This window comes from Budorcas taxicolor, chromosome X (genome assembly GCF_023091745.1).
Source record: "Budorcas taxicolor isolate Tak-1 chromosome X, Takin1.1, whole genome shotgun sequence".
Lineage (NCBI taxonomy): Eukaryota > Metazoa > Chordata > Mammalia > Artiodactyla > Bovidae > Budorcas > Budorcas taxicolor.
In genome coordinates this window covers 18,948,364-18,963,916 of record NC_068935.1, presented here as the reverse complement: position 1 = coordinate 18,963,916, position 15,553 = coordinate 18,948,364, and the positions used below count along the sequence as shown (strand labels likewise).

Genomic DNA, 15,553 nt, shown 5'->3' with positions numbered 1-15,553 from the left:
TAATGAGGTGGATGAAACTGGAGCCTATTATACAGAGTGAAGTAAGCCAGAAAGAAAAACACCAATACAGTATACTAACACATATATATGGAATTTAGAAAGATGGTAATGATAACCCTCTATGCGAGACAGCAAAAGAGAACAGATGTATAGAACAGACTTTTTGACTCTGTGGGAGAGGGAGAGGGTGGGATGATTTGGGAGAATGGCATTGAAACATGTATACTATCAGGTAAGAAACGAATCACCAGTCTATGTTCGATACAGGATACAGGATGCTTGGGGCTGGTGCACAGGGATGATCCAGAGAGATGATATGGGATGGGAAGTGGGAGGGGGGTTCAGGATTGGGAACTCATGTACACCCATGGCTGATTCATGTCAATATATGGCAAAACCAATACAGTACTATAAAGCAAAATAAAGTAAAAATAAAAATTTTTTAAAAATTAAATTAAATTAAAAAAAAAAGAAATGCAACTGGTTTGTGTATGTTGATTTTATGTTCTATAACTTCATTGAATTCACTTATTAGTTCTAACAGTTTTGGAAGGGATGTAGGGGGAGTCTTTAGGGTTTTCTACAAAGAGGATCATGTTATCTGCAAACAGAAAAAATTTTACTGGTTCCTTTCCCATTTAGATCCCTTTTTGTTCCATCCAGTTGTTCTAACTGGGACTGCCAGTACTATGTTGCATAAAAGTGGCAAGAGTTGGCATCCTTGCCATGTTCCTGATCTTAAAAGAAAAGTCTTCAGTTTTTCACCACTGAATATGATGTTAGCTATGGGCATTTCATATATGGTCTTTATTTTATTGAGGTGATTTCCTTTTTTTCCAGCTTTATTAAAGTATAATCAACACATTAATATTGTATGTATTTAAGGTTGTACAATATTTTGATTTATGAGTCCACTGTGAAATGACTACCACATTCAAGCTAGTTAACACATCCATCACCTCACAAACTTACCTTTCTTTGTGTGTGTGGCAAGAAAATATTAAGATCTACTTTAGCAAATTTCAAGTATGCAATACAGTATTATTTTTGGTCACCATGCTGTACATTAGATCCTCAGAATTTATTCATCCTGCATAACTAAAACTTTGTACACTTTAACCAACATAATTTCCTTCTATTCCTGGTGTGTTGAGAGTTTTTATTGCGAAAGTGAAAGTGTTAGTCACTCAGTCATGTCTGACTCTTTGCAACCCCATGGACTGTAGCCCGCCAGGCTTCTCTGTCAGTAGGATTCTCCAGGCAAGAATACTGCAGTGGGTTGCCATTCCCTTCTCCAGGGGGTCTTCCCGACCCAAAGATCAAACCCAGGTCTCTTGCATTGCAGATTCTTTACTGTCTGAGCCACCAGGGAAGCTCTTTATTACAAAAGGATGTTGCATTTTGTGAAACGCTTTTTCTGCATTTATTGAGATGATCATGTAATTTTTTATCTTTCATGCCCCACATGAATTGATATTTTATATGCTGAACCATCCTTGTATCTCAACAATAAATCCCACTTGGTTGTGGTGTGTGATCCTCTTAGTATGCTCTTGATTCTGGTTTGCTAGTATTTTGTTGAGGATTTTCACATCTATATTCATCATAGATATTGGCCTGTCACTTTCTTTTCTTTAGTTTGTCAGGCTTTGGTATCAGGGTAATGCTGGCCTCATAAAATGAGTTTGGAAATTTTTCCTTCTCTTCCATATTTTTCGAATAGTTTGAGAAGAATTGGCATTAATTTTCCTTTAACTATTTCATAGAATACACCTGTAAAGCCATCTGGTCCTGGGCCTTTCTTTGTTGGCAGTTTTTCAATTACTGATTCAATCTTCCTAATAGTTAAAAATCTATCCAGGTTTTCAGTTTCTTTCTAATTCAGCCTTGGTAGTTTGTATGTTTCTAGAAATAAATGTTTTTCTTCTAGGTTATCTAATTTATGGATATATAATTGTTCTCAGTAGTCTGTTACAATTCTTTTTATTTTTGTGACATCAATTGTTATGTCTCCTCTTTCATTTCTGACTTTATTTCAGTTTTCCCTCTTTCTTAGTCTAGCTAAAAGTTTGTCAATTTTTTAATCTTTCTATTATGTGTCTTTTCTCTATTTTGTCTATTTCTGCTCTGATCTTTCTACTTTCTTCTGTTAACTTCAGGCTTAATTTGTCTTTCTTTAGTTTCTTGAAGTGTAAAGTTAGGTTGATTGAGGTTTTTTTCTTTTAATGTGGGCATTTACTACTAAAATTTTCCTCTTAATACTGCATTTACTGCATTTCATAAGTTCTGCTATGTTGTATTTTCCTTTTCATTTGTTTCAAGATTTTTTCTAAATTCCCATTGACTTCTTCTTTGGTCCATTGGCTGTTTAGAAGTCATTCCATGAGACTTGCATTTTTAAAATAAATCTCTGGTAGGAGCATATTATTGGAGAAGGCAATGGCACCCCACTCCAGTACTCTTGCCTGGAAAATCCCATGGATGGAGGAGCCTGGTAGGCTGCAATCCACGGGGTAGTGAAGAGTCGGACACGACTGAGCGACTTCACTTTCACTTTTCACCTTCGTGCATTGCAGAAGGAAATGGCAACCCACTCCAGTGTTCTTGCCTGGAGAATCCCAGGGACGGGGGAGCCTGGTGGGCTGCTGCCTATGGGGTCACACAGAGTCAGACACGGCTGAAGTGACTGAGCAGCAGCAGCAGCAGGAGCATATTATAATGAAAGTGAAAGTGAAAATCGCTCAGTCATGTCCAACTCTTTACGATCCCATGGGCTATATTCCATGGAATTCTCCAGGCCTGAATACTGGAGTGGGTAGCCTTTCACTTCTCCCGAAGATCTTCCTGACCCAGGAATCGAACCGGGTCTCCTGCATTGCAGGAAGATTCTCTACCAGCTGAGCTATGAGGGAAGCCCTATTATAATGAGACTCTCCTTAAAATAGAGTACCAGGAAAGAATCTAGTTAGTGAAAGTTTCCAGTTTATTAGGATCCTGTTAATTAAACTTGTACTGTAATCGCAAAACAGAGAAAAGATTGAAAAGAACCTCATCTTTAAAAAAATAGAACATAAAGCCCAACACTATGTAGTCTTACTTTCTTCTTTTTTATTGTAGTATTTCCTATCTAAGCTGTTGACTGATTTTTTTCCAATAAACTGTGGAAAATTATGAAAGAAATGGAAATACAAGATCACATGACCTGCCTCTTGAGAAATCTGTATGCAGGTCAGGAAGCAACAGTCAGAACTGGACATGGAACAACAGACTGGTTCCAAATAGGAAAAGGAGTACATCAAGGCTGTATATTGTCACCCTGCTTATTTAACTTCTATGCAGAGTACGTCACGAGAACCCCTGGGCTGGAGGAAGCACAAGCTGGAATCAAGATTGCCAGGAGAAATATCAATAACCTCAGATATGCAGATGACACCACCCTTATGGCAGAAAGTGAAGAACTAAAGAGCCTCTTGATGAAAGTGAAAGAGGAAAGTGAAAAAGTTGGCTTAAAGCTTAACATTCAGAAAACGAAGATCATGACATCTGGTCCCATCACTTCATGGGAAATAGATGGGGAAACAGCAGAAACAGTTACAGACTTTATTTTTGGGGGCTCCAAAATCACTGCAGATGGTGACTGCAGCCATGAAATTAAAAGATGCTTGCTCCTTGGAAGAAAAGTTATGACCAACCTAGACAGCATATTAAAAAGCAGAGACATTACTTTGTCAACAAAGGTCCATCTAGTCAAGGCTATGGTTTTTCCAGTAGTCATGTATGGATGTGAGAGCTGAACTGTAAACAAAGCTGAGTGCCAAAGAATTGATGCTTTTGAAGTGTGGTGTTGGAGAAGACTCTTGAGAGTCCCTTGGACTGCAAGAAAATCCAACCAGTCCATCCTAAAGGAAATCAGCCCTGAATATTCATTGGAAGGACTGATGCTGAAGCTGAAACACCAATCCTTTGGCCACCTGATGTGAAGAGCAGACTCATTAGAAAAGACCCTGATGCTGGGAGAGATTGAAGCCAGGAGAACAAGGGGATGACAGAGGATGAGATGGTTGCATGGCATCACCGACTCAATGGACATGAGTTTGAGTAACCTCTGGGTGTTGGTGTTAGACAGGGAGGCCTGGTGTGCTGCAGTCCATCGAGTCGCAAAGAGTCGAACATGACTGAGCGACTGAAATGAACTGAAGCTATTGACCGCTACTTGGGATTAAAAAGTTCTCATAATATATGTGTAGCTGCTTCACTTACCTGTACAGCAGAAACTAAAACAACACTGTAAATCACCTATATTTCAGTAATTTTTTTAAAGTTATCACAAAATTTATTAACTAGTCTCTCTATTCCTATATATGTTCAAAAGTTTCTATAATACAAATAATAAAAAGAGACATGGTCGCTGTACTCTGAGAACTGGAAGGAGCTCAGCATTAGATTGATCATGGATTTCAATTATTGATCTATATAAATTAGTATATAAAATTATATATAAATTAGTATAATTTCTCTAGAGGGCAAGGTGGCACTGTATATAATTTTTTTTTAATTTTTGTTTTATGACAATAAAGTTTCCCCAGGCCATCTCCTGAATTCCATAATTAGAAAAATAGTCAGGGGGCATGGTTGATGAGTTACTTCTATGGATAAGTTCTTTGTTTTGGACCCAATTTCATGATCTACAAAATTGGTAATAATTTTTTAAACACATCTCTTTGCAAAACTGGGAAAAATGAAAGGCTTGTGGGAAGAGTACTATATATTTCATAGTTTTCAGATACTGATGCTGAAGGCAAAATATGGTGAGTATGGATAATGTATAAGGTGCTTTGAAATTTAAATTATAAAGGAAATGAAAATTATTAATTTTAGACTATTTAAAGCATGTGTGTTGAAATAGCAATAGCGAGCAGCAAAAGAATAGACATGTAATATACAACTTTCAAATTGTTGGAGAGAAAAATGGAAGGCAAAAGAAAAAAAAAGTTTAGTTTAAAAGAAGCTAAGGGAATTCCCTGGTAGTCTAGTGGTTAGCACTCAATGCTTTCACTTCCATGGCTTGGGTTCAATCCCTGACCAAGGAACTAAGACCCTGCAAGCTGCTTGGCATGGCCAAAAATAAATAAATAAATAAAGCCAAGAAAAGAGGAGGAGGAAAATGAAAACTAAAAAGGGAAAATAAAAATCACATAATAAGGAGATAAGAATAAATCCAAATATATCAGTAGTAACTCTGAATATAAATAGGCTAAAGTACTCAATAAAAATGTCAAGGATTGTCAGGATAAATAAATGAAAAAACCCCAGTTATATACTGTTTAAAAGAGAAATAATTTCATTTAGACTTCAATGTAGGGACATGGAAAGACTATATATCAAAGGATAGGAAAATATACTGGGCAAAAACTCACCAAAGAAACATGAAGTAGCTATTTTCATATAACACTTTTAAATGTATGACAAAGTGTTATTAGAGGTGAAAGAAGTCACTTCATAATGGAAAAAGCCAATTCAACTAAGAAGATATAATATTTCTAAATGTGTAATTGCCTGTTAACATAGTGAAGGTTTTCTTCAAAACAACCATTGACAGATCTACAAGGATAAATTGATAAACCCACTATCATAGTGGGAGATTCTAACACATCTTTTATAGTAACTGATAGATCAAGCAAAAAATAAACAGTAAAGATAGTAAAAGACTTGAACAGCATAATTAGTAAGCTGGATATAATAGATATATATGTAAAAATTTTCAACAATTAGAGAGTATACATTACTTTCAAGTATATTTGAAGCACATACAAAAATTAACCACATGCTAGCTTCAACAATGGAGAAGGCAATGGCACCCCACTCCAGTTCTCTTGCCTGGAAAACCCCATGGATGGAGGAGCCTGGTAGGCTGCAGTCCATGGGGTCGCACAGAGTCGGACACGACTGAAGCAACTTAGCAGCAGCAGCAGCAGCTTCAACAAATTTCCATGATTTGGTGTAGTAGTAGATCACCTTCTCTAATTATAATGCAACTAAGTTATAAATCAGTATTTTTAAATGACTATGAAAAATTCACTTGTTTAGAAACTTGAAACACAATATTAGATAACTTATAGCTGAAAGAAAAATTATAATGAAAATTAGATTTAGAACTGAATACTTAGTTGTGAAACATAATGAAAAATACTGCATATCAAAATTTGTGAGATCATCTAAAATGATATTTAGAAGGAAATGAATAGACTTAAAAGCTTTCACTAGGGAAAAAGGGAGGTTCAGAACTTATTGTGGAAAATGAAAGTAAACATGTTAATTTCAGAATTAGAGGATGAATATCAGACTAATCTTCAGGAAAGCAGAAGGAAGGAAATAATAAAGATATAAGTAAGAGTCAATGAAATATAAAGCAAATATATAGATAGAAGTATCAACAAAACCAAGAATTATTCTTTGAAAAGACTAATAAAATACAAAACCTCTAGAAAGATTAATCAATGGGGAAAAAGACAGATGATGCATATATGCATTTTAGAATTTAAAAAGTGGGAGATACAGATGCTACAGAGATGAAACATAACAATAAGATAATACAAACAACTTCATATCAGTACATTTGAAAACTTGAGTTTAAAAATGAGCTCATTCTTTGAAGAATACACTTACTAAAAGTGAATCTAGAAATAGAGAATCCAAAAAGTCCTTTAACCACTAAAGAAAATGTCAGTACATAAAATTGTACCCACAGGGGTGGAGGGGAAACACTGGACGCACAGTTCTTGACAGGCTTGGTTGGTTGGTTCTACCAACCACTGAAGGAAAATATCATTCAATATTTCTCAATTGTTTCCATAGAAAAGAAAATTAGTACACTCCTAGAGTTATTTTGGTACCAAAACCTAACAGAGGAATGATACAAATCACTCTTATTCATGGATGTGAGATGTAAAAACTATTTTAAAACTTAGTAAACTAATGGCAACCCACTCCAGTATTCTTGCCTGGAAAAGTCCATGGACAGAGGAGCCTGGTGGGCTGCAGTCCATGGGTTGGGTGACTGAGCACGCATGCATGAGGGTAATAGGGAAATGGGTTGGTAGCAATAAACTGGTAAAACTAAAAAAAAAAAAAAAAAAGAAAAAGAAAAAAAACTTAGAAAACTAAATTTAGCAATGTATTAAAAAGATAATGAATATTTACCAAGTTGGGTTTACACCAGAAATGCAAGGTTAGTTTGGAGAATTAACAAAACTTATCATATTAACTGATTAAAAAGAAAAAATCCCATTTGATCATTTTACCAATATGGAAAACACATTTAATAACATTTAACATTCATTCATGATTTTAAAAGTCCCTTAGCTAATTAGGAACAAAAGGGCTCTTCCAATGCCTGATAAAGTGCCCTATGCCAATAAGTATAGCAGACATCATCCCGGGGAAATCTTGAAAGTATTTCCTTTAACATCAGAAACCAGACAAAGATGCCTCCTGGCACAATCCTTGTTCAGCCAGTGGAGGTTCCAGCAAGTACAGTCAGACAAGGAGAAAAAAAAAAAAAAAAAGGTGGCAGGGGGGAGAAAGAAATGGTAATTATTTGAATTTTGTGTGGTATATTTTATATCAATTATATGTCAATAAAGCAGTTTAAAAAAAACTTTCTGCCTTGATCCTGGCCTAACCTGAGCCATCCTAGCCTTACTTAATTTAAACTAACACCTTCGCTATTGAGGTAGAGTGATCCTGTAACAAGATCTCAGCCCAAGAACTTCCACCTATGTGCCTCTCTTAGGTTAAGTACTTGGTGTAGGAACAGAAACTGCTGGCAGTTAGAGCTGCCTTTGAGGCATGGAGTCTCTGCATCTATAATGATGTAGACCAGACTATGCATTATGATACCATCGAAGCAAAATTGGATGCTCAGTTTTGCCAGGTGAAGTGGCACTATTCCAGAAGGGGTAGACTTTTCACATCCAATCTGTTCCATTGAGTACATGCCCAGTCAAGTCGGTCTGGGTGCAGCCAAGACCCTACCTCAAGAGAGCCTCTGACCTAGGAATTTTACTGCCATTATAGTCAGTTGCATCTAACTGAGGCAAGTGAAGCAGACAACAGGCAGATGCCCCTATGCAGGAGCACTGGCTGCTTCTCAAAGAACCGGCTTTTGGTTTCATTGCTTTTCTCTATTGTCTTTCTGTTTCCTATATTATTGATTTATACTTTAGTCTTCATTATTTATTTTCTTCTAATTACTTTGTATTTGTTTTTCTAATTTTTAAGGCAGAAGCTGAGATCATTGACTTGAGATCTTTCTAAACTACTTCTAGTTACATACCACAAGTTCTGTACATCATATTTTCATTTTCACTGAGTTCAAAATATTTTCTAATTTTCCTTTGATCTCTTCTTTGACTTATGGATTATTTAAAAGTGTCTTATTCAGTTTTTAAATATATTTAAACACTTCTTGGATGCGTTGGCACCCCACTCCAGTACTCTTGCCTGGAAAATCCCATGGGTGGAGTAGACTGATAGGCTGCAGTCCATGGGGTTGCTAGGAGTCAGACATGACTGAGCAACTTCACTTTCACTTTTCACTTCCATACATTGGAGAAGGAAATGGCAACCCACTCCAGTATTCTTGCCTGGAGAATCCCAGGGATGGGGGAGCCTGGTGGGCTGCCATCTCTGGGGTCGCACAGAGTCGGACATGACTGAAGCGACTTAGCAGCAGCAGCAGATGCTTTTGTTATTAATTTCTAAATTAATTCTATTGCTGTGAAAGAATATACATTGTATCACCTGAATACCTTAACATTTATTGAGACATTTTGTTCAACAGGGGTTTCCTTGGTAGCTCAGACAGTAAGGAATCTGCTTACAATGCAGGCAACCTGGGTTCCATTCCTGGGTTGGGAAGATCCCCTGGAGAAGGGAATGGCAACCCACTCCAGTATTCTTGCCTGGAGAATCCCACGGACAGAGGAGCCTGGTGGGCTACAGTCCATGGGGTCACACAGAGTTGGACATGACTGAACGCCTAACATACTACACTGTTTGTTCAACAGTATGATCTATCTTGATAGATGTTCCATCTGCACTTGTGACATCTGCTGTTGTTGGGTGGACTGTTCTATATGTGCCAAACAAGTTCGATGATACTGTTGTGTAAGCCTACAATACCATTGCTTATTTTCTCTCTATTTACTCTATTAATCATTGAGAGAATGTTGTTGAAATCACCAACTATAGTTGCAGATGTCTCCTTATTGTTCTGCCACTTTTTACTTCATGTACTTTTTAGGAGCATAAGCATTTAAGAATGTTGTGTCCTCGTGAAGAATTGATCCCCTTATCATTATGAAATGACCTTCTCTGTCACCGATAATACTTTTTTTTCTTTCAAATTCACTTTGTTATGAATGCAATCGTGACAACTTTCTTTTGGCTAGGGTTAGCATGGTGTGTCTTATGTCATCCTTTTACTTTTCACTTGTTTGTGTCTTTATATTTAAAGTGAGTAAGGCATACTTCATTTTACTGTACTTTGTTTTATTGCCCTTCACAGATATTGCATTTTTTAATAAATGGAATATTTGTGGCAACTCTGCATTGAGCAAATCCATTGGCACCATTTTTTCAACAGCATTTGATCACTTTGTATCTCTGTATCATATGTTGACAATTCTCCTGATATTTCAAACTTTTTCATTATTATTGTATTTGTTATGGTGGTCTGTGATCAGTGATCTTCAATATTGGTATTGCAACTTTTGTTTTTCATTTTTAAATTAAAGTCTGTACATTACATTTTTAGACCTAATGCTATTGCACACTTTATACACTACAGTATTGTTTAAACATAACTTTTATATGCTCTGGGAAACCAAAAAATTAATGTGATTCCCTTCATTGTGATATTTGCTTTATTGTAGTGGTATGAAGTCAAGTGTGCAATATCTCTGAGGTATACCTGTATATTAAATTCAGCAATATTTGAATCTTACTATTTTTATTGAATCTGACAATCTTTGCCCTTTAATTAGGGAGATTAGACCATTGACTTCTAATGTGATTATTGTTATAGTTGGTGCTAACTCTATCATCTTGCTATTTGTTTTCTCTTTGCCTCATCTGTTCTTTGTTCCCTTTCCCTCTTTTTCTACCTTTTTTGAGATTATTCTTCATTTTTAATTATCATATTTTATCTTCTTTGTTGGTTTATTAGCTATAGCTGTTTTTATTTTACAGATTGATTCAAGATTTACAGAAACATTTGTAAGTGATTAACAGTCTACTGTCAAGTGAATTTATGCCCCTTCACCACAGAGGAGCCTGGCAGGCTACAGTCCATGGGGTCGCAAAGAGTCAGACACGACTGAGTGAATAACACTTTCACTTTATTCACAAGTAATATAAGAACCTAACAACAGTATAAATCCATTTCTTCCCTCCCAGACTTTACGCTACTGTCATACATCGTAGTTTTACTTATTTAAAGTGAAAGTGAAGTCGCTCAGTTGTGTCCGACTCTTTGCAACCCCGTGGACTGTAGCCTACCAGGCTCCTCCATCCATGGGATTTTCCAGGCAAGAATACTGAAGTGGGTTGCCATGTCCTCCTCCAGCAGATCTTCCCAACCCAGGGATTGAACCTGGGTCTCCCACATTGTAGGCAGATGCTTTACCATCTGAGGCACCAGGAAAGTCTTATTTATAAGACTTTATTTACTTATTTGTAAACCTCACAATTCATTGTTATTTTATCTGTTTAAAGAATCAGCTATCCTATAAAGAGGTTTAATCATTATGGAAAAATATATATTTACCCGAGTAGTCATCATTTCCAGCACTCTTTATTCCTTTGTATAGATACAAATTTCCATCTAGTATCATTTTTGCTCGACTTGAAAGACATCCTTTAATATTTCTTGTAGTTTGGGGTTGATGGTGTGAAGTATCTTAAGCTTTGTGTGTCCGAAAGTCTGTCTGTCATCTTCATTTTTAAAAGGTATTTTCCCTGGGTATAGAACACTAGGTTAACACATTTCCTTTCAGAACTTTAAAGATATTATTTTCATTCTCTTCTCACTTGCACCATTTCCCATGAAAAAGTTACTGTGACTCTTATTTTTGATCTTCTGTGCATAAACTTGTCTTTTTTCTCTGGCTGCTTTTAAGATGTTCTCTTTATCATTGGCTTTGATAAATTTGATTAGGATGTCATTTGATATAATTTTCTTCAGGTTTCATGCTTGTGAGAGTCTCTGAGCTACCTGAATCTGTGGGTTTATAGTTTTCATCAAGTTGGAAATTTTTTGACTATTGTTTCCTCAAGCATTTTCCCTAATGTTTCCTTGCTCTCCTTCAGTGACTCCAATTACTCATATATTAGGCTGCCTAAACTTGTTTCACAGCTCACTGATGTGCCTTTCATTATATTGATTCTTTCTGACCTGTGTTTTCCAAAGGTAGTTTTTAATTGTTGTATTTTTTAGTTTACTGATATTTTCTCCTGCAGTGTCTAATCTGCCATAAATCCCATTTTGTTGTTCAGTCACCAAGTCATGTCCAAGTCTTTGTGACCCCATGGACTGTAGCACACCAGGTTTCCCTGTCCTTCACTATCTCCCAGAGTTTGCTCAAACACATGTCCATCGAGTTGGTGATGCCACCCAGCCATCTCATTCTCTGTTGCCTCCTTCTCCTCCTGTCCTTAATCTTTCCCAGCATCAGGGTCTTTTCCAGGTAGTTGGCTCCTTTGCATCAGATGGCTAAAGGACTGGAGCTTCAGCTTCAGCTTCAGCATCAGTCCTTCCAGTGAATTCTGAGGGTTGATTTCCTTTAGGACTGACTAGTTTGATCTCCTTGCTATCCAAGTGACACTCAAGCATCTTTGCCAGCACCACCATTTGAAAGCATCAGGTCTTTGGCACTCAGCCTTCTTTATGGTCCAACTCTCACATCTGTGGGGGCTTCCCTGGTGGCTCAGAGGTTAAAGCGTCTGCCTCCAATGCAGGAGACCCAGGTTTGATCCCTGGGTCGGGAAGATCCCCTGGAGAAGGAAATGGTAATCCACTCCAGTATTCTTGCCTGGAGAATCCATGGGGTCACAAAGGGTCGGACATGCCTGAGTGACTTCACCCTCTCACATCCGTACATGAGTGCTGGAATACAATTTAGTATGTTTTTAACGTTATACATTATAGTTTTCATCTCTAAAGTTCTATTTGGGTCATTTATAATTTTTCCCATGTCTCTATGAGACACTGTGAATATATGTAAGTCACTCAGTCATATCCAACTCTTTGAAGCCCCAGGGATTGTAGCCCACCAGGCTTCTCTGTCCATGGAATTCTCCAGGCAAGAATATTGGAGTGAGGAACCATTTCCTTCTCCAGGGGAAGTCTTCCCGATCCAGGGCGTCAAACCTGGGTTTCCTGCATTGCAGGCAGATTCTTTACCATCTGAGCCACATATGGACTACAGTTAAAGTAACTGTTTTAATGTCTTTGCTAATTTGAGTGTCTGTGTTAATTTTGGGTTAGTTTTTAATTGATTCATTATTCTCATTAGTGGTTAAGTAATGTTACATTGTATGAATGTACCATAATTTATTTAACTAGTGCAGTATTGATGCATATTCTATGCCTTTCAGTCTATTACTAATACAATTAATGCTACAATGGAATCCTTATACTTATGTCTTTGTGCAAATGTGTTGGTAGGAAAAATTTCTGAAATCAAATTGCTGAACTAGAGAGTATGTGCATTTAAAATTATTTAGTTAGTTGGTTATTTAAAATTTTAATGTGATAGTCAATCTGACCCGATTAAAAGGGACCTGGCTCATTCATGCAAGTGATATCTGGAACAGGTATAGTCCCAGTGTCCTTTGTTACTTGGTTCCTGCTTTTGATAGTCATTCAGATACCACACATTTGGTTTTCCCACACCTGCCAAATTTATGATTTTCCTCTTGTCTTTCTTAGTTCTTCCCATTTGACACTGCCCCTCAACTTCCACTGCTTTCCTAAGAAAGACTCTTGCATCACCACTTATTTTAGATAGTTTTTTTTTTGTTTATATATAATTTTGTTATTTCTTCCTTCCAGATCCATGAGGAAGAACTTCAGGAAGAAGCAGCTCCTGTTACCCATCTATGACTTGTGGGGCAAACTCACTAGGTTGCTCTGCTTCCTACCCTCCACATTATGAGAAGAACATCAGAAAGTATTTAGAGGGCAACTTTCTCTTTAGGCACGGATACAGGGCTGCATGCTTACCTACCATCTACTAGGACGAAGCTTTGGTCACTGTGTTGGAACATGTCCTAGCTTGATAAAGATTCATGCCACCAGCTTTGGGCTCCAAATGCTGGTATATATGAAGATATTCAGTCATCTTTCACAGCAGAATCAAAGAAAGCTACTTTTCTTGAATTGAAGAAAGTAGGGAAAACCACCAGGCCATTCAGGTATGAACGTGAAAGTCACTCAGTCATGTCCAACTCTTTGTGACCCCATGGACTATACAGTCCATGCAATTCTTCAGGCCAGAATACTTCTCCAGGGGATCTTCCCAGGTCTCCCACATTGCAGGCACAATTCTTTACCACCTGAGCCACAAGGGAAGCCCAAGAATATTGGAGTGGGGTAGCCTATCCATTCTCCAGTGGATCTTCCTGACCTAGGAATTGAACTGGGGTCTCCTGCATTGCAGGTGGATTCTTTACCAACTGAGCTATCAGGGAAGCCCTTAGGTCACTCAGGTATGACCTAAATCAAATCCTTTACCTAAATCAAATCCTTACTGTATAATATACAGTGGAAGTGACAGACAGATTCAAGGGACTAGATCTGATAGAGTGCCTGAAGAACTATGGATGGAGGTTCATAACATTGTATGGGACACAGTGGTCAAAACTATCCCCAAGAAAAAGAAATGCAAAAAGGCAAAATGATTGTCTGAGGAAGCCTTACAAACAGCTGAGAAAAGAAGAGAAGCAGAGGCAAAGGAGAAAAGGAAAGATATACCCAGCTGAATATAGAGTTTCAAAGAATAGCAAGGAGAGATAAGAAAGCCTTCCTAAGTGATCAATGTAAAGGAATAGAGGAAAACAATAGAATGGGAAAGACTAGAGATCTCTTCAAGAAAATTAGAGACACCAATGCACCGTTTCATGCAAACATGTTTTCAATAAAGAACAGAAATAGTATGGACCTAACAGAAGCTGATGAGATTAAGAAGTGGCAAGAATATACAGAACTCCACAAAAAAGATCTTAATGATCCAGATAACCATGATGGTGTGATCACTCACCTGGAGCCAGACATCCTGGATTGTAAAGCTAAGTGGGCCTTAGGAAGCATCACTATAAACAAAACTAGTGGAGGTGATGGAATTCCAGCTGAGCTATTGCAAATCCTAAAAGATGATGCTGTGAAAGTGCTCCACTCGATATGCCAGCAAATTTGGAAAACTCAGCAGTGGCCGCAAAACAGGAAAAGTTTCAGTCTTCATTCCAGTCTCAAAGAAAGGTAATGCCAAAGAATGTTCAAACTACCATACAATTGCACTCATTTCTCATTTAGCAAGGTAATGTTCAAAATCCTCCAAGTGAAGCTTCAACAGTATATGAACCAAGAACTTCCAGATATACAAGCTGGATTTAGACAAGGCAGAGGAACCAGAGATCATATTACCAACATCCGTTGGATCATTTAAAAAAAAAAAAAAGAGAGAGAGAATTCCAGAAAAACATGTATTTCTGCTTCATTGACTACACCAAAGCCTTTGACTGTGTGGATCACAATAAACAGTAGAAATTTCTTAAAGAGATGGGAATACCAGACCACCTTACCTGCCTCCCATGAAACCTGTATGCTGGTCAAGTAGCAACAGTGAGAACCAAACAGGGAACAACAGACTGGTTCCAAATTGGGAAAGAAGTACGTCAAGGCAGTATATTGTCCCCCTGCTTACTTAACTTCTATGCAGAGTACATCATGCAAAATGCCAGGCTGGATGAAGCACAAGACAGAATCAAGATTGCTGGGAGAAATATCAATAATATTGCATATCAGATATGCAGATGACATCACCCTTATGGCAGAAAGTGAAGAGGAACTAAAGAGCCTCTTGATGAAGGTAAAAGAGGAGAGTCAAAAAGCTGGCTTAAAACTCAACCTTCAAAAAATGAAGATCATGGCATCTTGTCCCATCATTCACGGCAAATAGTTGGGGAAACAATGAAAATAGTGACAAACTATTTTTTTGCACTCCAAAATCACTGTGGCTGGTAACTGCAGCCATAAAAGATGCTTGCTCCTTGGAAGAAAAGTTGTGACCAACCTAGACAGCATATTAAAAAGCAGAGATGTACATAAGTTCCCACTCCTGAACCCATGGCAGATTCATGTTGATATATGGCAAAACCAATACAGTATTGTAAAGTAAAATAATAATAATAATAATAAATTTTTTAAAATAAAAAGCAGAGATGTCATTTTGCTGCAAAGGTCCATGTAGTCAAAGCTATTCCCTTGGACTGT

At 37.4% G+C, this 15,553-nt stretch overlaps 1 protein-coding gene and 1 non-coding gene across 3 annotated transcripts in view; both read left to right on the top strand.

The window, feature by feature from the left end:
- CHRDL1 (chordin like 1) overlaps nt 1-15,553 on the top strand; it is a 448,603-nt gene that overhangs the window by 129,212 nt on the left and 303,838 nt on the right. The window lies entirely within an intron of this gene.
- On the top strand, nt 11,977-12,048 carry TRNAW-CCA (transfer RNA tryptophan (anticodon CCA)). The gene has a single exon. It is a non-coding gene; the product is annotated as a tRNA-Trp (tRNA).